General features: G+C 39.7%; 1 protein-coding gene and 1 long non-coding RNA gene across 36 annotated transcripts in view; one reads left to right on the forward strand and one right to left on the reverse strand.

Annotated features, from left to right (window-relative positions):
• Positions 1 to 22,969, reverse strand: part of PTPRD (protein tyrosine phosphatase receptor type D) — a 2,207,515-nt gene that overhangs the window by 528,330 nt on the left and 1,656,216 nt on the right. The window lies entirely within an intron of this gene.
• On the forward strand, positions 34 to 21,362 carry LOC122475042. Its single transcript, XR_006295078.1, has 3 exons — positions 34 to 143; positions 17,784 to 17,903; positions 21,258 to 21,362. It is a non-coding gene; the product is annotated as an uncharacterized LOC122475042 (long non-coding RNA).

The raw sequence follows: 22,969 nt of genomic DNA on the forward strand, positions 1-22,969 counted from the left end.
TGCCCGAGCCGCCGCCTCTGGGCGGCCAATTTAATCCCGCGGAGCTGCGGCCGCCGCCGCGGGAGTCCCCTCAGTCGCTGCCGCCGCCCGGCCCTCGTACGGCCAGCCCAGTCCAGAGCGAGGAAGTGGAGGAGAGTCAGCGAGTGAGTCCAAAAACCCGAAATCCAGCATCCAAAGGAGCGCGTCCCCCCGCCCTCCCTCCACCCCTACCCCCTTCTTCTCCTCCTCCTCCTCCTCCTCCTCCGCCTCCTCCTCCTCCTCCCGGGCCGTCCTCCTGGCCCTTGTGAGCCGGAGGCTTCCGCGGCGGTTTCTCCTCCTCCCGCTCCTCCTGCTCGCCCTGCGCTCGCTTCGCCGGCTGCTGCCGCCGCCGCTGTGTCTGCTCTCCCTCCTCCTCCTGCTCTTCCTCCTCCTCCCGCTCTTCGATGCTCCGCTGCTCGCGGCTGGGGGGTCCGGGGCCGGGTCTCCTCTCCCTCCGCTTCTCTCGTTTCCTCCTTCCTGCTGCTGCTTCTTTTAAAGAGGATTCTTTGGCCACAAATAGCAACTCGGCTGCCCCCCTCAGCGCCTCCCTCCCCTTCTTCTCTTCTTCCCCCCAAAAGTGAAGCGCACGCGAGAGGTAACCAGAAACTGAGGCCGGCGGGGAAAGAGGGGAAGCGGGGGAGAGGGGGTAAGGCGACGTCTGGAGACCGGCCCGAGTGGAGTCGGGAGCCAGGAGGTGGGATGGCCAGTCCAGCCCAGTCCTTGGACCTGGCCTGAACCTGGTGGTTACGGTTGTAGGCGAGGTGATTTGGTGGGGAAATTAAATCAAAAAGCTCAGGAAAGTGATTGGAAAAGCTTCTTTCTTTGTTTCCTTGTCTGAGTGATTTCTAAAATCCTCGTAACGTGCTGGGGATCCCACAGAATCGCGGTGCCCCGGCGCTGGGAGAGTGTGTGTGCGCGTTGCCAGTGCGAGAAGTGTGAGTGTGGGTGCGCCCAGGCGCAGGGAGAGCCAGGCCCGCTGCGCCCGCTGGCGAATCCCTGAATCTGGACCACTGACCCACTGAAAGGGCCGGGGAGCTGGACGAAGGAGGGGCAAGCAGAAGAGCTGGGCGAAGGAGACGCACCACACACACACACACACACACACACACACACAGGAGGGGGTGGGGTGACGTCACTCTCCAGCATCCATCCACCAGGCCAGAAAAGACCCCCTCTAACAAATTCACTCTTCTCCTAAGAGATGCACACCCGGGTCCTTCCTGCTCTGTGTCCTGGTGCACTGGAGGAAAAAAAAATGCTGATCGCGCCCCCATTCAAAGCAGTGATAATAATACAAGGAGCGCTCCTTGATGAGACAGTTTGTGTCCGCCCCAGTTCACCTTGACAGTGTTATTCAGGGATGCTTGTAGGATCTACTTTAGAGTCAGAGAGGAAAGGAAGTATGGAATCAATCTTACTGTGATAACCTTTGTTTTGCTTCCATGCTACCCCCCTTTTAGGATGTTGGAAATTCACTGCTCCCAGCTTGTCTGAAGAACACGTAAAACCCTCTCCCTAGACATGCAGTCAGTTGTTCCGCTACACAAGCTTCAACTGTGAACCCTTCATCCACAGAACACACTGGGTGGATTGTTAGCTAACAGGCACATTTTAACCTTCGTCAGTCCTCACAGGATCTCTAGCATGTGGACAAAGTCAGTAGCTGGGAGCCACCTTTGGCAATTGGCCTACCAAAATTTTATTAGAAACTTGGTCAGAAAGGTTAAATAAAGTCAGGGCCTCCAACCCCTCCCTTGCCCATTCTGCGTTCAGGCCAGCACATACACAAAATATTTATGCCTGCAGGTTCAAGGCTGTTTTTGAAAGGGCAAAGGTAAGATGATCCAGCATCCTGACTGTTGCCTCCAGCTGCATGCTGTACTCCTGAAAGACACTGAAGCATTGGTCAGTAATCCTCAGCCTCTTTTGTGCTCCAAAAAGAAGTCACATATTTTTGCAGGAGCCTTGCTAAATTAAGTTCAGTTTTCCAGCATGTGAGGGGACAGGGCAGGAGGGATCGTTGTGGTCTGACTCTTCCTTGTACGTGTGTGTGTGTGTGTGTGTGTGTGTGGTCAGCCTTACAGTAAAACTTTAGAAGAAATTCATACCTGTGCAAGCTTCTGGAGCAAGGTGTACCCTTCAGGCTTTTTGAGACATAAGGAACTGAGAGGCTGAGTAGGTGTGATAGACAACTGCCCCTGTGCCTTAAGGATGGATTCAGAAATCTGAGCAGGTGATTCTCACTCAAGGTGTAAACTGTAAACTGATTCGGCTTTCTCCTTGCCACATTCTCCTCCGTAAACCGCGAGTCCCATTTTCATCTTGCAAAGTTGGATGTCAGAAGGACAAACAGAAAAGTTCTTAAAGCCCTAACAATCCTTTGCTGTTGCCTTTGGTGGAGAGATACACATCCCTCTGCCACATTTAAGAAGAGTTGACCAGGTTGTTTCAGCATCCCACTCTTGATTTCAGCTCAGGTCACGATCTCACAGTTTGTGGGATGGAGCAGCGTGGGGTTCTGTGCTGACAGTGAGGAGCCTGCTTGGGATTTTCTCTCTCCCTCTCTTCATGCCTCTCTCTCTCTCTCTCTCTCTCAAAATTAATAAATAAACTTAAAAAAGAGAGAGATGATCTGACCAGGTCTGACCTTATTTTAAAAGATCTCAGTTGGGAAGGCTGACTGCTGTCTAAGAGTGTAGTCAAGGAAGTAACAACGTAACCTCCTGATAGCAAGTTAGACTACCTAGAGAACCTAGAGATGATCATGACTAAGGTGAGCAATCAGCAGGTAGCAAAGGGATCTAGAAAGAAGAGACAATCCAGACAGAGAACAATATAAGTAAGTGAGATTAGCCAGAGGACCATACTTTCCTGACACAATGAGGTCCTAGATGCTCATGTCCTACTATAACCAAATGTCTTGGAAAAAGAAGTGGCAGTGGGATAAGGTGACTAGCAAGTCCGAGCTATTTTTGTACAAGATCCAGCATTATTCAGGGCAACAATGCTGAGGAAGAGGAGATGGGAAGAAACAAAGAAGCCAGACTTTCTGTGCACATCCTACAGAGGTGGGGTAAGACAGCTGCCTCATATACAAATATTAACACATTCACAACAGATTTGTAACAAAACAGCACTCTGTGGCATCTCCTATAACCTCTGGGAATGTTTGCTATTTGGAGATTTGAAATCAAAGAACATCAGAAGTGGGCTAATTATCTGTTGAAATCACCTAATTTTATAGGTAAGGAAACTGAGTCCCTGAGAGTTTAAGGTGATCCAACTATTTGGTGGCAGAAGCAGCCCCAAAATGCAGATATCATGACCCAGTGTTCCCCTGCCCCCAGCTCTTCCTAATTACCCCTAGTTCTAGGTCAAACTGTTTTCCCACTTATCTATGAGCAATAAATATAGATTGTTTTAAAACTATAAATACTTACATGAAGAGAAGTGAAGAAATAGGACTAGACATTTTCTTAGGTCCTTTCCACTCTAACATTCTGTTATGAATAGCATATAGCAACTTTGCTATAGCACAACCCCCTCTAGTGCATAATTCAGCATACAATGAGTATGAGTCTATTTTGGACCCCGTCCAAAGGAGTTAGTTCCTAGAAGTACTTGAAAGATTTTATTCTCATCTATAATGGAACATCCTAAAAAAGACTAAAAATAATCATAACAGCAATGATAGTAATCATTTGTTACTCTTCTATTATGTACTAAACATCATGCTATCCCACTGTTTACAAAAGGCACATTATGACCTGTCATGGGTCACAAATCCAGTAGGTCATAAACAACTTTTTAAGCAAAAGAAATGAAAGTAGGAAAGAAAAAAGAGTGTGCTACATATACTAAATATTGTTCTGTAAAACTTATGTTTTGATCATGTGACTAGTAATTAAAAGTTTCGAAGCCACTGCCTTGCCTCCAATCTTAACAAGTGCCTTTCTAGTTAAGTATAATTAGCCCCATTGCACAAGTGAGGAAACAGGAATCCAGAGACTAATCTGGCTATGCTGACATAGCTGGCTTGTGGCCAAGCTAGAATTTTAAACCTATATCTGTTTGACTTTCAATTTTGTGTTTTTACTTCTTTTTCAATTACACATTATTAACCAAGGAATCAAATACTTGTTGTCGATGATATTTTCTTTGTGAGGGCCAGTTTTTTTTTAAATTTAATTTGTAATGGAGAAACATGACATAGGCTCAAGGGACATGTTCTGAAGATGGTGAAGAGTTTCATAAGGTACTGAAATGAGTATCTGAGACCTCGTCGCATAGGTGCTAGTCATGTTTAATATAATTCACCAACTTGCTGCTAAATGCACAAATGGGATAATAATTTATGGTTTTAATCTTCAAATGACCATTAATCTCTACAAGTGTTAAAATGTTCATTTGAGAGAGTTTTCCCAGTTTAATTCATACAGCATTTTTCAGGAGCTTACTTCTTAGTCCAAACACAGAACTGGCAATTGAGAAAGGTAAAACAGATATTAAATATAGTCACAAAACAATATTTTGATTTCTTTGGGAACACAGGATCTTCAGTAATCAAACTATACCATAATTCCACCTAAGTTGTAAAAAAGAAAGGAAGGCAGTTGTAACTTAGGTGCCATGCTCCTTTTTATTCATATAATCCTATGCATTCTACCAGTAACATTGCACATTTAGGTGCTGTTATTGCCCTCCTTCAGATTGGGAAGCTCCTGCACAGAACTAGGAGGCAAATGAAATGAGAGTCTAATCCTGGTCTTTCTGATTCCACCAATCAAAGTCTCTTTACAAACAAGGGGGCTTCCAGGAGACAAAAAGCTGGTTAGAGATTCTGAGCCTTGCTATGCAAACATTCACATTTTTCTCCATGTGAAAGAAATGCACTGTTTTTTTTCTCCAGGGCAGCATTTCTTGTTGCTGTCAGGCAGCACAGCACTGTTCTCTTAAAGAAAAGCAATCCACATCTTCCTCTAAAGACAGGCCTAGAAAAGCCAGGCCCTGCACCCTGACTCTGTTCAGTTCAGCTGCTGCATTTCCCCCTCACCTGCAGTGTGTAGAGGACGTTATGGTACGATGCTATTTTCCATTGGCTCTGCTACTGGAGATTACAGCATGTGACTGTGACAAATGGATATTCCCATTAAATTCTTTAGTAGAGTGGGGCATTCCATTAACCATTGGCACTATCCCAACCCAAGTGAAACATGGGTCATTTTTTTCCTGTGAGCAAGAAATGAAGGGGGAAAACAAAGGATATACTCTAATTACCTTTCTCTCTCTCTTTCTTTCTTTTTTGTTGCATGCATTACGATAGCCGTATATTACAATTATTTATAATTAATATATGACAAGCTGTCAGCTAAAATTTAACAGGTGATTTGTCAAGAAGTTCCATTAACTCATACATTAAGCAGTGGGTTTCAATATTCCCTAACAATAAAAGTGTGTTTTGGTTTTGTTGTCTTAAGTATATTGTGTTTAAATATTCAGAGGCCACCAATCTTTATATATTTGCAGCATCTTTTAAAAATACAACTATTGCTAACATAAATGGACACTATTAGTAATGCAAGGAATAAGCACATTTTTTTGTCACTTTAACCTTTAAATGCTAATGTTTTCATTGACAAAACTAACTGCTTAGTGTTTATTTTTAAGTTTTAATCTTTTGTGATTTTTAATACATTTTCCAAATGATGTCTTTGGTAGTAAAGGCAAAGCTGAACAAAGAGAAAAGTAATTGCAGTTACTTATGTTCCATTTAGAGTTTGTATCTTACACTAGAGAATTTAGAAATGAAGGAATATTTTAAAATACAGAAAAAGATTAAGAAGTCACCAGAAAGCCAGTAATTAATCACTCAATAAAGTGGAAATCTACAGAGACCAAAAACTGGTGAAGCAGGCTCCATTTTGCTGAATAGCAAAAGAATGGGGCACATGGTAGAAATGAATCACATATATTTCTTGGGAGGGATAGCAAGAGTCTTTGAAAGAGGAAAAGCTTAGTTTCACTATCTACAGAATGTCAATGGCATGGGCTATACCCTGGAAATAAAGTTAAATTTTAAACTACAATGTTATTATTATTGGTTCTGTGGCCAGCCAAAGTTCATATTGTTTAAAAGAATGATAGGAAAAAAAAGAGAGAGAGAGAATGATAAAAAAAGGAAAGCAGCATTTGTTTAAAATTTTATCACATGAGGTTGACTCTTATCTTTCAAGACTAGGACTTGCCACAGGATGTTAATGACTCACAATCAACTACTGTAGAGGGTGTTGAATCTCCTTAATGAAAGAATGTGCTTCAAGATTCAATGGTTAGGATGAGGGGGGGTAAGGGAAAGAAAAAGAAAGCAAGGGTAAAACCTGAAGCACAGCAGTTTTTCAAAGCTTCTAAGACTTCTGAGTCCACCAATCAAGTTCAGTTTTCACATTTTTAGCAAGAACGCCATAAAAAGTTGTGACTTTATTTCTAAAGGGTCTTTCAAATAGAGTTTCAGAAAATGATTTTCAGAAACTCAGAAGCGACACAGCACAAGTTGATTTCCGCATAATAATAAGTATATCTCTTCACAGGCTGGGGATTATAAATGACCAGTACAAAAAAAATGGTCCCGGTATCCTTGACAGGGGTCTGTTACTAGCCCTCAAGCTGCTTCCCAGATACTGCAATGCCCCCAAGTGTAGCTGTGGATGCTTTTGCACATATTCAGGAGCAGTTTTCAAAGCAGTGAAGTTAGCAAAAACAAAAACATCACGACTACAACTTTTTCAGTCACTTTTGAAACTTTTCCCTATCTTTGTCTTATTCATCTTTACTTACACTTTAATTACGGCACTTAACGATTTCTAGTGGGTATTCATATTTAGGAAACATTTCCTCTCCACCCTTTGAGAACAGATTGATGTCTGATTAGAAGCCCAAAACTCTCATCATAGTGCTTTAAGCACTATAGGTACTTCATAAATATTTGAGGAAGTAAAGGAAGGGAAGGGTGGAGATAGGGAGAAAGAGGAAATAAATTGGTTGTCAATTGCCCTTTTTATGTGAAATACCACTTTCTTTACAAACTTTATTGCAGTCCGCTAAACACAATGAATTTGTCCTGCCTCTGTTCTCCCATTCTTTCATTTTCTTATTTGGTATCTGCTTATATTTTTATTGCATATATTTGTGACCTATTAAGTCCTGAGCATGTCCACACTCTTTGTATGGCCATCAATAAGCACAGAACCTGGACCCTAAAGAGATCTCAAAAGATATCTGCTAAGTGAATCAATGGATGATAACAAAGATTAACAATCTTTGACTTTGAGAAGCACAAAAGCAAATGAGGTCAAACAGTTGTTTTTCTCTGCCTTCCCCTTGGCAAAGAAACCAGTGGTCGGCCAGACACCTAGAAACAGTCCTGAAAAGGACACTTGGCACCCATCCTTTTTATTTTTTCCCTTCTATCAAAGGGACCTCCTACCTAGTGAGTGTCAGGCTCTAGGAAACATCCTACCTTGTACCAAGTGGAAGTCAGAAGGAACAAGGCACCTGCTTTGCTTTTCCCGCTCAGAGCTGTGCTGCCCCAGAACAGGCTATGTTCTAAGGGTTTGGATGTCATAACTGCTCAGTCTGGTCAGTTCTATACTGGGTGAAGAAGAGATGAGAAACTAGACCAGATGCTGAAAGCTGGAATGTTTTGTCTGCGATTCGATCCTTGTTGTGCCATCCATAACACACTTGCCTTTTGTTAAAGTTATATCTATACTTGTTTTTCTCATTCTTTCCCTATGCCTCTGCCACAGGCCAAATCCCAGATTGTGAGACTATAAAATCTTTAAGAGAAAGACTGGGTCTTAATCTCTGTGCATACCTTGTACATCTGCAGAATGTCCTGTACAAGGAATACATGATAGAATGCTGTTTAATTGAATTTTCCAAAGTCTAATGTTTTCTTTAAAATTCATGGGAACTCTGTAGGGCACAAGCACATCCCAAGTTTCCCCATTTAATACATTCTATTATATTGTCCTCAGGGCGTATACGTGCACTTATCAGATCACATTTCCAAATGTTTCGACTGCCAAACCCCTAGAATGGAGGTTCACAACCTTGGCTGTACATTAGAATCATCTGGAAAACTTTTAAAACATATGCCCTGGGACAATGCATATGAGCTGAATTGGATTCTTTGGGAATGAGGCTCTAGCATATTTTTTTGAAAAGCTTCCTAAGTGATTCAAATGTTTAGCCAAGGTGGAGTAACCTTGCTTTACAACTCTAGGAAGTATGATTTGAAAATCACTAGACTAGATTATTTCTAAAATATTTTCCAGCTTAGGGATTCTTTGTGAAAGCACTTTTATTTTATAAGTGAAAAAGAAATGACCTTTTGACTGGATTCCATTTTTAGGTAGTCACTACAAATGAAACACAGCCCAAATTTCATACACGAGGGCCGTGTTTTTAGCGTTTCCTTCTACTTGGCTTTCATGTGTGCCCATTCATCCCATTGGTCACTCATTCAGGCCTCCACTGTGTGTGAGGCATGTCAACTCTGCACTATTAAGTGATTTGAAGAATGTAGGCTGCAAGCAGGGCACACATATTAAGGAAAACTCTTTCATCCAAATACAATACAAACATCCCCTAATGATTTTCATCCCCTGCAGTTCCATTCAAAGGGGAAGAAATGCCATCAACTGACTGAAATTCCAGCCACACCACCCCCAATAAATCTGTGATTAAAACAAAGAAAGAAAGGAGCAGAAAGATTGAAACTTGTCTTGGAAAACATTTGGGATTGAGTCTTGATGTTTGTGTGTTATTTTCAGAGTTAAATCAGAAATAACAGAAAACTACCACTTTGAGAAAGATGTTGCTCACACATTTTTGCTTAAGGAATTCATTTTCTTGAGAGGGAAGTTTTTCTTGGTGAACTCTAATAATAGAAAAACTATCAGCTATGTAAACTACACAACTTAGAGCAGCCTTCTTTTATTTCTCTAAGAGTTGCTAGCACCCCATACCTAATGCAAAGAATGCTCTCCATGCCATGTTATTCAATATGACCACGTGAGCAGCACTTTGCAATTCACAGAGAACGTTGAAACACCTCTTTTAAGGCTCCTAATAATTCTTTGGATGGTAAACACCCAGTTTACACATGACCCAGACCCGTGAATTGACCTCTGGGCCAGTTATGGGGAGTCAGAATTTTTGGCAAAGCTTTTCAGGTACTTCTGAAAGCTGCAGTGATAACTCAGTTCAAATTCATTGATTTGCATTGTTCCTAGGAAAATAACCCAGTACAGCTGAGCAGTTTCTGGCACTTCTGAAGAGGCTAGTTCCCTTTTTCTAGGATTTGCCTTTTTTCTTCCATACTTTTCAAAAGGGGAAAAAATCACAGGTGGCACTATTTTACCTAAATCTACAAGCTTTTTGATTCTGCTTTGCACAGCTGGCTCATTCTAACAGTTGCCCTCACTATGAAGGCACTCCTAGCTTCTGGCATTGGTGGCAGGACTTGAATCCTACCTACTCCCCTTCTGGCCATAACTAAGGTCTTAACAGCCTATGGAGACCACAGGCCTCCTTCAGCAGGCAGCTCTAATTACATGAAATTTGCTGGACATTGTAGTGCAAACCCAGCAGCCTGCTGGGACATTTCAGTCGGCTTCAGCCTTGTATTTGGGAACCAACTAGTTCTAGCTGTTATACTCAGGAAGAGAATTGCCATGAGCTACTAGTGTTGGTGTGTGTCTTTTGCCATCAGTTTTTTTTCTTTAACTTAAAAGTAAAATGTTCTCAGTTAGCCACCCTGCCCCCCACCGTACATTATATTGGATCAGTGTAATATTACCTTGGAAATACCATCTCATATAAAACTCTGGAAAAAAGCCAAATAGACCCCTCAATAAACCTTTAGAAGAAAAGTATGCATTTCAAGAGAGGAGACAATGTTAGTTTTACCTTATAATTACTCCTAATCCACACAGAGACTGGGGAGAAGAGGATTTTGATTTTATGTCTGGAATGAAATACACTTGATTGGGAAGGAAGATGTGAGAGGGAAAAATCCTCAAAAATTAAAGGAAAAGGAAGTGTGTGTCAACCACCCCAATCTTCCCAATTCTCAAACTTTCCAAATTCCTTTGGTTCACCACCTCAACCTTAGTTATACTCCCTTGTTTAACAACCCTCCAGCTATTATGGTTACAGTTTCTGGGAAATTTGTCAAAAGAAGAAAGATTCCAAAGAGTTTGGTTTTTTTCTCTTGGGCAATAGAAAACCATGAGGGTCATAAGATGCCAGCGTGAAAACACACACACACACACACACACACACACACACCACAATCTTTCCCTTTCCTTCTGGAATTCAGCAGCCCATGATGTGCTGGTCCTTTTGGCCTTGAAGAAAACACTATGGGCAGGAGGGGGCAGAGATATACACAGACCATACACTCCAACTCAGATATACTCCAATATAGATGACTACTGTAGTTTTATCCTCTGTTCTGATAATGCCCAAAGTGCAAAGGATATTGGGAAAAATGGACACAAGGCAGGTTGCCATATCTTTGGGGATCTGAAAGGGTAGAAGAGCTTTATGCTTTTTATTGTCTGCATGCTAAGAAGAAAAGGCAGCCATCCCATTCAAAACCACTAGGTCCCCACTCATTTCCTTCTATTTTGTCTTACACTGTTTAAACCCCCAAATAAGTACACATGTTGCTAGGTTCATAATTAAAGTATTGGCAGTGTCTGTTCTCTTGCTTTTAATTCCACTTATATGAATGTTCCCATCACTCTTTTTAAAAGCCCTGGGCATATATTCAAAACATACAACCCAAACAAATAAACAGCATAACCTAAGCCAAACCCACCAATAACTGGACACTATCCCTGGTTTGGAAGGCCACCCTGAGAAATTACTTAATTCCAGTATATTCTGTGAATCAAAGTTCATAGAGCTGAAAATGGAAGTTTTCTGTTGGTACCTTATCACCAAAAAAAAAAAAAGAGTGAGATATGAAAATAAGCCACAGAATCAGTTATTGGAGATTCAATGGAGTAAATTTCACTGTGAATGATATCCTTAGAAAACAGGATATTTAGTGAGGAGCAGAGTTCCTATGGGGAATTTTAGGGCAGGGTTAAACTTTGGTAGTATTCTTTGCAAGTGCTGAGAAAGAGTTTATATTTAGAGCTAAGTTCTTGATCTTATCTAATGATTGACTTTTCATGGCCTTTGGAATTAACTTTGATAGCAAAATTCCTGTCTGTCATTTACCCCTAAAGCTGACAGGATCACAGCATTGGAAGCTGCTATAAATGAGGCCATGATAAGAGTGAACACTTTACCAATGGGAAGGACTCCCACGCGTAGGAAAAAGAATAAATTTACTACAAACTGTTTTTTCCCTTGGTGCGGCCAAAAAAGAAATATGTCAACAAAATTCAAATTTTGGTGTGAAATTTCTCCAATACAGAATTGACAGAACTGCCCAAATGCACTGTTTGGAGTAGTAAAGAAATAAGGATTTTTGGCAGTAATTCAGGCTGGCACCGTGGCCCTGAGGTGCTACTGAGAAGCAACATGTCCTCTGCAAAATGGCAACCTGTGGAAATCAGCAACAGCACAAATGGATCAACAGCCAGGGCCAAAAACTCTTGCTTCCGTTTCCTGACAGAACAAACCACTATAAAGTTGGCTCACAGCCCCAACAAAAACTGAAAAGTTTATAACAAGTGGTACCACCTGTGCTTGTGTCTCAGCCTCCCCAAAATAATTTCCTCTCCTGGGTCTTCTAAGTGTGGCAAAGGGTGAGGAATGTGTCGGAGAGTCTGGGAAGAGGAAGAAGGTTCCAACGTGGAGCCTGCAGAGCGAGTGGATTAGCATCATTTGTGCTAGCAGAGAGCTCAGCGACTCTTTCTCCTGTCCTCTGGAACAACTGTGTGTGATATGATCTCCCATCCCCTATCAAAAAAGGCTCTGTCTTCAGGAAAACAAAGACTTTTCAGCTCAGTGTTGTTCTCTCACATGATTGAGATTTCTTTTTAACAATGTTATATTATTACAACCTTTGTAAAGCTCCGGATAAGGAGGCTGTGTTAATAACACACAAAAAAAGAAAAGCAGTTTGTTTATAAAAGCTAGTGTTTTGACCATAATTATACTTTCCTCTGTCTTCTTGATGAATCAGGAATTTCTGAGCCAGGTATCTGCACAAAGCATGATAAAACTAGGTTCATCCAGGATGTGACCTACATTTATGTAAATCTTGTGGAAACAAAGTTCTGTTCTCCATCCCTTATTTTTTTTTAAATCTGTATTTCTTTTTTATCTTTGATTTTCATGAAAACCGTCCAGGGACAGTCCACATTTTTCAGAAATAACAAATTTTTCAGTACAGGAGGCAGCATTTGCCAGTATAGCAACAAGAAACCAGCCAAGTTGCTTTGGAGGAGTTAAGTAAGTACATTTCAATAAGGACCCAAACAAACCTTGGCAACCAATCAGAAAAACAAGTCATCAATGCATTAAGGAAGCCCTCAAATATGAGTGCTGTCGGTGGAAAACAGAGTTACTCACCAACTGAAAATGTTTACTTGAAGTGAGAATTATTTTATGGAAAACCACTGTGAGTTTTGGAATACTTACAATCTGTTCAGATTGGTCACTGTGTACAATGTTCCTGCTGCAATATGCCCTGAGACTTCTAATCTGTCTGCCTAATGGAGCAGGTGGTGAGATTCTCTACTGAGCTGTTGGCTCCTGGAGGGCAGGAACCATGTCTTATTCATCTTGTATCTTGCACAGTACCCAACTCTTCAAAGGCAGTCGATAAATATTGAATGAATGAATCTTTATATACATGACCACACTCCCTGATCCCTAGCATAAAATATCAACACGCCATCTTCTCAATCCTGTTGCCCTGCTTTACTTTTCTTTTGAGCAATTAATGCCAGCTGTCATGCTATGTGGTTGCTTTTATTATTTATTATTTCTTTTTTTCCCCACCAGAGTTCCCAGAGGGTAAATTGAACAGGTTTGATTAATTGGATAGCCCTAGTTCCTAAGGGGGTATCTAGTTATATAACAGGCAATTATAAATATGTGTTGACTTTTGAATGAATGAATGATGAATGATGAAAGAATGAATGGCATTCTATTGTCTATTCTATTCTATTGTCTAATGCCCCTCTATTTTTCTTTCCTCTTCATTTTCATCTATCTCATCTTTTTAAAAGTTTATTTATTTTGAGAGAGACAGGGAGACAGAGAGGTAGCGAATGAACAGAGGAGGGGCAGAGAGAGGGGTACAGAGGATCTGAAGTGGGTTCTGTGCTGACAGCGGACAGCTTGATGCAGGAGTTAAACCCATGAACTGTGAGACCTGTCTTGAGCCAAAGTCAGATGTTTAACTGACTGAGCCACCCAGGCACTTTCATCTATCTCATCTTAATAAGGCCAGAAAATTATACTATGAACATAAATATCTGTAAATAGTAACAAAACAGGGTTTCTTCATTACATAATGGCTTGTTCTGAATAATGGAAGGATAAGGAGACCAGGTCTTGCTGATCTCTGGCATAAGTGTCTACAAACCTGCCGATAAGTATGAGTGACAAGAAATGAGGATGAGAGGAAGGGGAGAAACAAAATATTATCCTGTAGCAATCAGTGGTGGGTGGGCTCCCTATGAGCTGACCAGCTACCTCATGTAAATAGTAAAACACATTTGTGAACCATCTCCCAGATTCTAGTAATAAAAACATATGACTAGTTTCTTCATCATACTGGCTTTCATGTGCTTCCAGTCTTTGAGGAATAAAACTACATCTTCTCTAGATTTTCAGTTCCTTTAGAACATCACTTATAGCTTAGGGCAACATTTTAATAATATAATATAATATTTGTTTCCTTTGGACATTTCTGCAATGTCCTCATGTGTAAATGAATAACAGTCCCAACCCATTAATAAAATTCCCATTTTACCTCCCAGTTGAATGGTGGATAAAATCCCTGAGTGGGTGGCTCAGTGCCTTGCCTGTGACTTACATGTGGTTGGTCATCCTTCCAAATATAAGACTTTCAACTGCAAACTCCAGATATTATTTATTTCTTTTCAAATCAATGTGTAATAGGAATTTCTTTTTTTCCTTGTAGATGTCCACAATATGTGATGTCAGTTGAACATACTTATTGTTGCAATTTCCCAATTTGGGTATCACCAAATGAAACTAGAATAAATAGGAAAGTGGCCTAGCTGCAGAGTCTAAGTCTGGAAAAAACAATGAGTAGGAAATGTCTGTCATTGGCCTTCTCACTCTTGCCCCTTTTCTCCACTCTAGGTCTCCTCTGAGCATCTCATTCTCTCCACCTTGATCCCAATGCCTTACGTACTCTGGATTGTCCAACCACTCAGCTGTCTTGCTCACTTAATGAATCTTGTCTCTCCCCTAATTTATTATAGTGGAAATTGCATGGGAGATGAGCGAACATAATCCCTAACTTTGTTAATAGCTGTGTGTAATGGGGTGAGCTGTAAAATTCCCCAGAGTCCTCATTTCTTTATCTGTAAAAACAGAGATAATAATATTTATTTCACAGAGCTATTGCACAGACTATATAAAATCATGCACTTGAAACTTCCACTCAGAGCCTATCTCCTGGAAAATGTTAGGATACAATGTCTAGATATTTGTTCTGACCTAAATTGGTAATTCTAATGAAACTTTCAAAACAGAAAAATGGAGGACATTCTTCTAATGGATGGTGAGAGGATTCCTTCAGATGGAGCAAGGGTGGTATGGGGAGGAAGTGGAAGATTTAGGGCCATGATGACAGTTGGTCAGTCCCCAAGCTATACAACCATACATGGACACACAGAAAGTAGACACTTTTATGAAATGAATAAAAAAAAAATGAAGGTGCGAAAAAAAAAAAAAACTAAAGGTTTTTGGGATGAATATTTCAAGCATAAGGTGAACATCTCGAAGTATATTTTCTAAAGTGTGTAGCAAAGACAGGGAGTTGGTAGCTGTAAAATCAACAAATCTAGTTGTATGGATGCTAATGTATATTATTGTGTTTACTAATAAGTATTATCTCACTCTCTTAATGATATTTAACATCTGTAATGTATTATGTTTTTACTGTGATCAGAAGAATAAGCTCAAGACTCAGAGTGGGCTGAACTCCTGGCTCAGCCATAAACAGATGACATTTTACATGTGTCTTAAGCTCTCTGAGCCTCACTGTCCTCATGAAAGGAGGAAAAAACATACACACTTTTTTACAGGTGGTGTGAGACACATAGAGCACAGATTATTGATGATGCTGCTCCAGGGAATTAGCCAATCCTAAAGTCCTATCTCTGGATTTTTTTTTGAGATAATAAGTATCCTCATGGTTTCAGTAACATTTTTGGTGGATTTCCTCTTGCTTGGAGCTCAAAGCATCTTAACTGGTCCATCTTTTTTTTTTCAATTCTTCAGTATGTGACCATATGTATAAGAGAACCAAACACTGAACTGGCCTGATCTTGTGGCTTCCACCACATATGCTCTAATGTTCTTTACCTAACCCAAGAGAGCCTATGTGAATGTGAGTATGAGTGTGTGTGTGTGTGTGTGTGTGTGTGTGTGTGTATGAGTTGCTATTTAAACAATTCACAAGACATAGCTGAAAAAATTCTGAGATTGGTTTTATTAACAATACACTTGAGGTATATATTGGGGAATAGTCATCAAACCAAATTAGGTGATTAAAAACTCATACTTTAAACATCAGTTTATCTTTCCCTTTAACCTCTGGAGATAGACCAAGAACCTGCTTTTCTGTGGGAAAAAAATGTTATGAGTCCTGAAAACTCCTTATGCCTCTAAACCTCCTTTGTAATGTTCATGCACTCTAATATTACAGGATAATCATTTTACTGCAATATCCTCAGAAGAATTTGGAGGTTTGTCATTTCCTGGTTAAAGGTTTCATTATTTGCTTCTGGCAGAAACCTAGTCAGGAAGAATTCATTGGTTTATAATTCTAAGTTAATACACTCTAATCACTTAGAAATTTACTTGCAAAAATAACTCAGCATATTTGTTGTTCTTTAAGGACTGTAGTAAAACTTCCCTGAGTAACTTGGTACACTTTGCAAATAAGGACTAGTTTTAAATACTTGAATGAAAGATGCAAATATGTTTACATACATCTTTAAAAGCTACAAAGTTCAAGATCTCTGCTCATAGATGACCAGAGTCAATTATGTTCTAAATCTGTCCTTATTTTAAATGTTTCCTTCTTGTCTTTTTCTTTTACTATTCTGTTTCCCATTTTAAATAATTTGTATCAGTCAAAGTAGTAGACAGATAATCTGGACCTTCTTCCAAGAAGTCAAACAGAAAGAATCCAGGGTAACTTCTATGTCGAATTAATGGTTCATTAGAACATTGCATAATCTACCTGAGGAGGTAAACATCGCATTTTTAGCTGTTTTGAAAATTTTATGAGACATTGACATGTGGGAATTTTTATAGTGGCAGTTTATTTCTCTTGTTGTAAAGGATTTCGGAGCAAAAATAAATTAGCTTTTTAAATTAATATCTAGATAGATTAACATATTTTAATGAGCAAGCTATCTTTTATTATTTTGGTATTTTTTATGACTTTTTTCTGACAATAGGTCAAATTATAAAAATTTGCATTTGCATCTACTTATAAAATGATAGAAGTTTATCAGGAACAAAAATACAAAGGAACTTTCAGATCTCCATTAAACTTGACATTTTTTTCTAGTAACATTTGCCTAGAATGATAACCCGCAGTGACATTTTATACTCACAGAGGAGACAGGCCAACAGATGAAGTTTCCAGGGGTCATTCTTTTGTCCTTTGCCCTTTAACATTTAAACACTGCAAACAAGTGTTTCTAACTCCTCTCAGATAATCCCATTCTCACTTTCTTAAACATGAAGCCTGTGAAGGATGCTGGTTGGAAATAAAGGTGTCTATGGACAGAACCCCATGAAATATTGCCCATGGTCCACCTTGAAGTACCGTAGATAGAGGGTTAAATCCCTCCTTGGCTATTGATACTATTCATCTTGTTGTTGTTGTTTCACTTTTAATGTTTATTTATTTATTTTTGAGAGGGAGAGAGTGTGAGCAGGGGAGGGGCAAAGAGAGTGAGAGAGAGGATCCCAAGCAGGCACAGCGAGCGAGGTGGGGCTCCAATTCAGGGACTGTGAGATCGTGACCTGAACCAAAATCAGTGGTCAGACCCTTCACCGACTGAGCCACCCAGCCACCCCTGATACTCTTCATCTTAAAGGAAGTTGACAGTTTTATGATTAGCTTTGGAGATTGACCAGATATTCTGGAATTTAGTGCTTTGTGGTCACTGAAAGTGGTATATACTAATCATACTTGAGGAGAATAGTTAGCTTATATTGTAAGGTATTACTTGTTTTCAGGAAATCATCTGAAGGAGGTTTATGAAACATTGTGTCTCAGGGTCCCTAATAGCTGGATAACTTTATGAGATGGGACAGCAGTGGAATTTTTCCACTCTATGTCTTTCTGTGTAGTTCTTCATTTCAGGCACAGACAATACATGGAAGGAAATAAAATGACCACTGTATCCAAAAATAGAAGAAGAATACTAAAGAAGTGTTGTAAATGTTTAAGAAGAAAAGAGAAATTATCTGATTTACTACTAATGTAATTCTCTGCACCTTATAATCCCTTGTAGAGTTCACAATGCAAGAAAGAATGGCCATAGCTGTGCCCTTGGTGACTCTAGGTAGATGCCAATCCTACATCTCCTCCAGGCCACCGTTGGTTGTACTTCTGTGTTTACTATGCTCCTCTGGTAAGTAACATAAACATGTCTGGTTTTGATGCAGAGCAATTTCCTTTACCCTGGGCAAGGATGGAATCAGAGGCCTAAGGTACCTACATTCAGAACTTCCTTAAAACAATGCATCTTTCTGTATTCCAGAAAGAGGCCTGTGTCTCCAAGTGTCTACAGGAATTGCTATCCCTTCCTGGACTCATTATGGGTTCAGATAAATAAGATCCATTATCCTCAAGATGGGTGAGTGGTAGGGAGGGAGAATGCCCTTCAAAGTTGTCTTGGATGTTCCTGTTTTATTTTTACAATAAATAAAAGTGCTGGGTGTGGCTGGTCCATGAATAGTGAACAAACAATGTGATCAGGTTTAGTAGGCTTGGCTCTGCATTCATTCATTTGTTCACTCATACCTCCTTTTCATTCATTTACTAAAATATCTACTGAGAGCCCACTATGTGCCTGGCACTCTGCAAAACACTAAGAGTACATGGATGAGTGAAAACAGATGTAATTGGGTCACTGGTCTATTATCATGGAGCTCACTGGTCAGTAACAGTCAGTCCTGATTATTATTTTAGTTTTGGATGTCCCTTTATAATTAATGTCCACCTTCCTATCCAAATTGTGAGTTATAGACTTGTTAAAATAGTCTAAACTTTTTTTTAGGGGAGAGAATATTATTTAATTTCAGTAATTTAGAATAGGATCATGCATCTTGGAGTTGATGCTAACTTCTTCTAATTTGTCATGACAACCTCCCAGCATTAAAGTTTATTAGACTTTGCTTCAACTTTACTCAAAGAGACAGAGATGGAGCGAGGCCGGACCAAATCCAGAAGCCAAAGCTCTGGTCATTCATTTTCTGAGACTGCTCCAAATACCCCTGATGTGCTTCCAGGTATTATAAAGTGTGTAATGAGAGGGGAGTGATCCTTCCAAATCACATAAGATGAGAAACCTATTGACAGAGAGTGAACCTTTTTGGTCTCACTGCTTAAGTAAGAATTTTCAAAGCAAACATTTCAACCCTCCACTTGTAACACTGTTTACAGAGAAAATACACCCTGTGTTTACTGTGGGGCTGGAATGTAGCCTGCAAAATAAAGGGGATTCCTGGGTGAAAGGAGGTCAAACTGTAGGGAAACTAAGACAGTCATTTTTCTGTCTTAACCCTGAGCAGCTCATTGTCTTCTGTCAGTAATCGACCTGGTTGTATCTGGTATAAACTGGGATGGTAGCCACATTGATAATGGCTGAATAAACAGCATATTAATGGCAACTGTTTTGAAAGATAAGGAGGGATTTCAGATCCTCAAGTCACCTTTTCTGAGGGATGCTTCAATTCAAAGCCTGGCTCATCCCCATTCAGTTTTATCTGTGGAAATCGCCAGTCACCTGCTTCTGCTTTTTCCCTTCAATAAAGATGATGATGTGGCACAGCACACAATCATCTCCTACTCACTGCTGTTAATATTATTATTTTTATTGAGCAAAATTCTAACTTCTCAGAGCTGTTACTGTTCAATCTAAGGGCACATACTAGGAGTAATGTTATTACAAAGACAGAAACAAGCAAATGAACCCGGTACCTGCACTTTTCTCTCTTCATCCACTCATGCCTACTGTCTCTCATCCTATGGCATCAACAAGAAGTGATTATTCATGTATACAACAACAAATTTATTCAACCTCCCCTCAAAAGATAATTAAAATATTTTAATACACCTTGTTTCTTTAGCTTAAAATAATATTTCTAAGGTCATTTCTGATATGCAGCAAGGATTGGCAATACACTGTGGTCCCTCATTTAAAAATCAGGTTGTAATTGTTTATCCTTTCTCTCGTTACTCATTCCTTTCAATCATATTTATTAAGCACTTACTACATGTCAGGCATTTGGGGTAGAGTGGAAAAGAAATATATTCCTTGTCCTCATGGAGCTAAGAGTCTAGCGAGAGAGACTGTTCTGTAAACAGTTGTATATTAATCAAATCTTTATACATTCATATTAAAGTTCAATAGGGTAATATGGTCTTAAAACAAAGTTCTCCTTAATACTTTTGTAAGGCAAAGCAATGGCTTTTAATGTATCTATTTGGCTAGGCCAGATATATCAGGCTTTATTAAAGCTGGGCACAATTTTCCTCTTGAACATGAGAATGCTTTCCTTCTACAATGTCTCTGCAAAGGATCACAATGATGTAGATAATATAGTTTGCTCAGTAGAGGACAATGATGGAGCCATGGTATGCATCACTGTGTATTGATATAATTACAGTAGTATAAATTTAAATAAAGAACAGACACATGGACAACTAAATAAGCACAATTCAATGTATGTGCTCTACTAAAAATGTGAGACCATAGCATAGTGAAAGGAATAAGGGGTGGAGCTATTGAAGACAGAGTTTAAAACAAACAAACAAACAAACAAACAAAAAACCTTCCAGGTCCAGGTTCTTAAGGATTAATAGAATTAACTAAAGAAAGGAAGAAATGGTGGAGAAAAAGAATAAATTAACAGAGAATTAACGACACCTAGCCATTATCCTCTCTGTGGTTATTTGGTCATCCTCTCATGGAAGGAAAGCCTCAGTTCCCTTCCCATTCTCCTGGACTCTTAATGTGTTCTTTCCTGTCATTTGACTCAAAAGAACATGGGAAAGAGGAGGGAGGCACCACTCAGCTCTCTCACCATAAACGAAGTTCTGTCCCACTGTATGGGATTGGGCTGACTATCGTTTAAAAGGCTGGTAGAAAAATAAGGGAAAAGAGAATAGCCTCAGTATCCTGAGGATATCTCAAAGGTCAGACCAGAGTACAAATAAAAGTGGCCTGGAAAAAAAGTATCCTAAGGCAAGGACCAACAGGTTCTTCTGCTTTCCTTCTTTTCTTTATGATATTGGGAAGAAGTATTGTTAACACACTGACTAAAAACAGAAACCTGGTCCCTTTATTTTATTTTGCCTTGAGATTTATTTTTAGAGTATCTCATCTTAAACTTGTAGTTCTGGAAAGGATCTTTTAAAAAGTCTAATCCAACCCCCTTGTGTTATGAATTAAAAAATTACCGACCAGAGTGGTGAGATAATTTGTTCAAGAGCACAATTACTTAGGGGACAAAGTTGAGACCTGAAGCCAAATCTTCTGGTGCCCCCCAAAGTAGAGAGTAATTTAGAATTAGTCAGACCTGGTTTGCATCTGTGCTCTGATTTATATTTGTATCTGTTTCCTCTGTATAAGGGACATTATAATAATTTACAGGGAACTTATGAGAAATAGATGAGAAAAATATATGAAGAGCACCTAGCAGAATATCAGATTCATTGTGAGTGCTCACCTTTACAGCCTCTTTCTCCTTTTTTACCCAAGAAAAACCATGCTGCAGAAACTGTGAAGATCTGATTAAGGTATTTTAGAACACGACTTTAGAAGCCAATCTGAAATCATGGACATTACTAATGGAAGATAAATGTAAGAATTTATATATGTACATTCGTGTATACTTGCACACACATGGTTTCCTCCCACAGTGAATAATGTGTGAAATTTGAAATATTTGAAATTCCTGGTAATGCCTTAATAATACCAATTATTTTCATCATGAATACCACTAATTGAGCACCTACTATGTGGCAGGTATTGTGCCACTTCAATTACAAACATTAATGCTAATTCTGGCAGCAATCTAACAGATCACTTCACAGATGATGAAACCAAGGGCCGAGTCATTGAGTCCCACAACTAGCATCAGAATGATATTAAAGTTATAGAAAATTTTCAACTCTCAGATTTGTTTCATGCAGAATAATTAGAGGTGATTTCTTAAAATCCTGTCCAGCACAGATGCCTAGACACTTAAACTAGCAGCTGCTCTCCTTGTATATTCAATGGGCACTGTTGCTAGGCTTGATAGGTCAGGACCATAAACTTGGGTAATTTAAAGACGGAACAAAGGGCATAGATGACGATTTCTTCCAAGCACACACCTGCTGAGAGCTATGAGTAACTATCCCTAAGGTCAGACTTAATTGGATTTAGATCCAAATGAACTCTGACATGTTGATTATTCACTGCTTGAAAGCAGAAGGAAGAAAAATGCTAAGGTGAGAGGTCAGGAGTATAAGTTTTCCTTTTTCTCTCCTGTGGTTCTGAAAAGTCCCCACTGAGGACTTTCTTTTTATTCAGGTTTTATATTTTCACTTTTAAGGTCACTTGGGGAACCTAAATGTTCTGGTACTCTATACATCCTAAACACATATCTTTCCTCACATACTCAGGTTCTATAGCTTCTAGAATCAGTCCTGTGATGGATATTAGGAGCCTACGAAGGACATCACAAAGTAGTTGGGGATACATATTCGAGAATTCTCACAATTAATCTCCTCCACAGAATTTTAATAAAGGGAGGTAAGCAATCTTAGAGGTGATAGGAATATTAGGGTGAATGAGAGTGAATTGTCTGCTCTATCCCAAGCTTTGTATATCTTACCTCAGTTAATTTTCATAATTATTATCCTCGTTTCATCACAAGTACAATTCTTATCCTCATTTTATCAAAGAAGCAATTGAGGCTTAAAGATGTAATGCCATGCAACAGTAAATGGCAGAGTTATTATTCAAAATTCAGCTCTGTCTGATTCTGGCAGCAGAGCTCTGGGAGGATGGCTGTTCTGATATGGTCACAGAAAGGCTAGATGCTGGGTTAAACCCATCAAAAAAAAGCTTCCTGGAGTAGGTGGGTCCTGAGTTGGAAGACAGAGAAAAAAGAACAAGTGGCTTGATGGCTACAATATGGGTAGAATAAACTGGAGTGAAAAGAGGAATGTGAAGGATTCAAAAGAATATTCTCTGAGTTTGGAGCTGGACCCAGTGATGAGGCTAGAGACAGCCAATGGTTGTTTCAACACAGCAGGAGAGCAACTGGATACTTGAGAACCAGAGAACAATCTGGGAGCCAGAGAGTGGGAGCAGACTACACTAGTCACTTGTTAAAGATCAATAGGTATATGGAAGATTCTGGAAAGGAAATACACCTCTTTGATTTCTGAAAGATAGTAACAATGTTTCCACAGTAGATGAGA

This window comes from Prionailurus bengalensis, chromosome D4 (assembly GCF_016509475.1).
Source record: "Prionailurus bengalensis isolate Pbe53 chromosome D4, Fcat_Pben_1.1_paternal_pri, whole genome shotgun sequence".
Classification (NCBI taxonomy): Eukaryota; Metazoa; Chordata; class Mammalia; order Carnivora; family Felidae; genus Prionailurus; species Prionailurus bengalensis.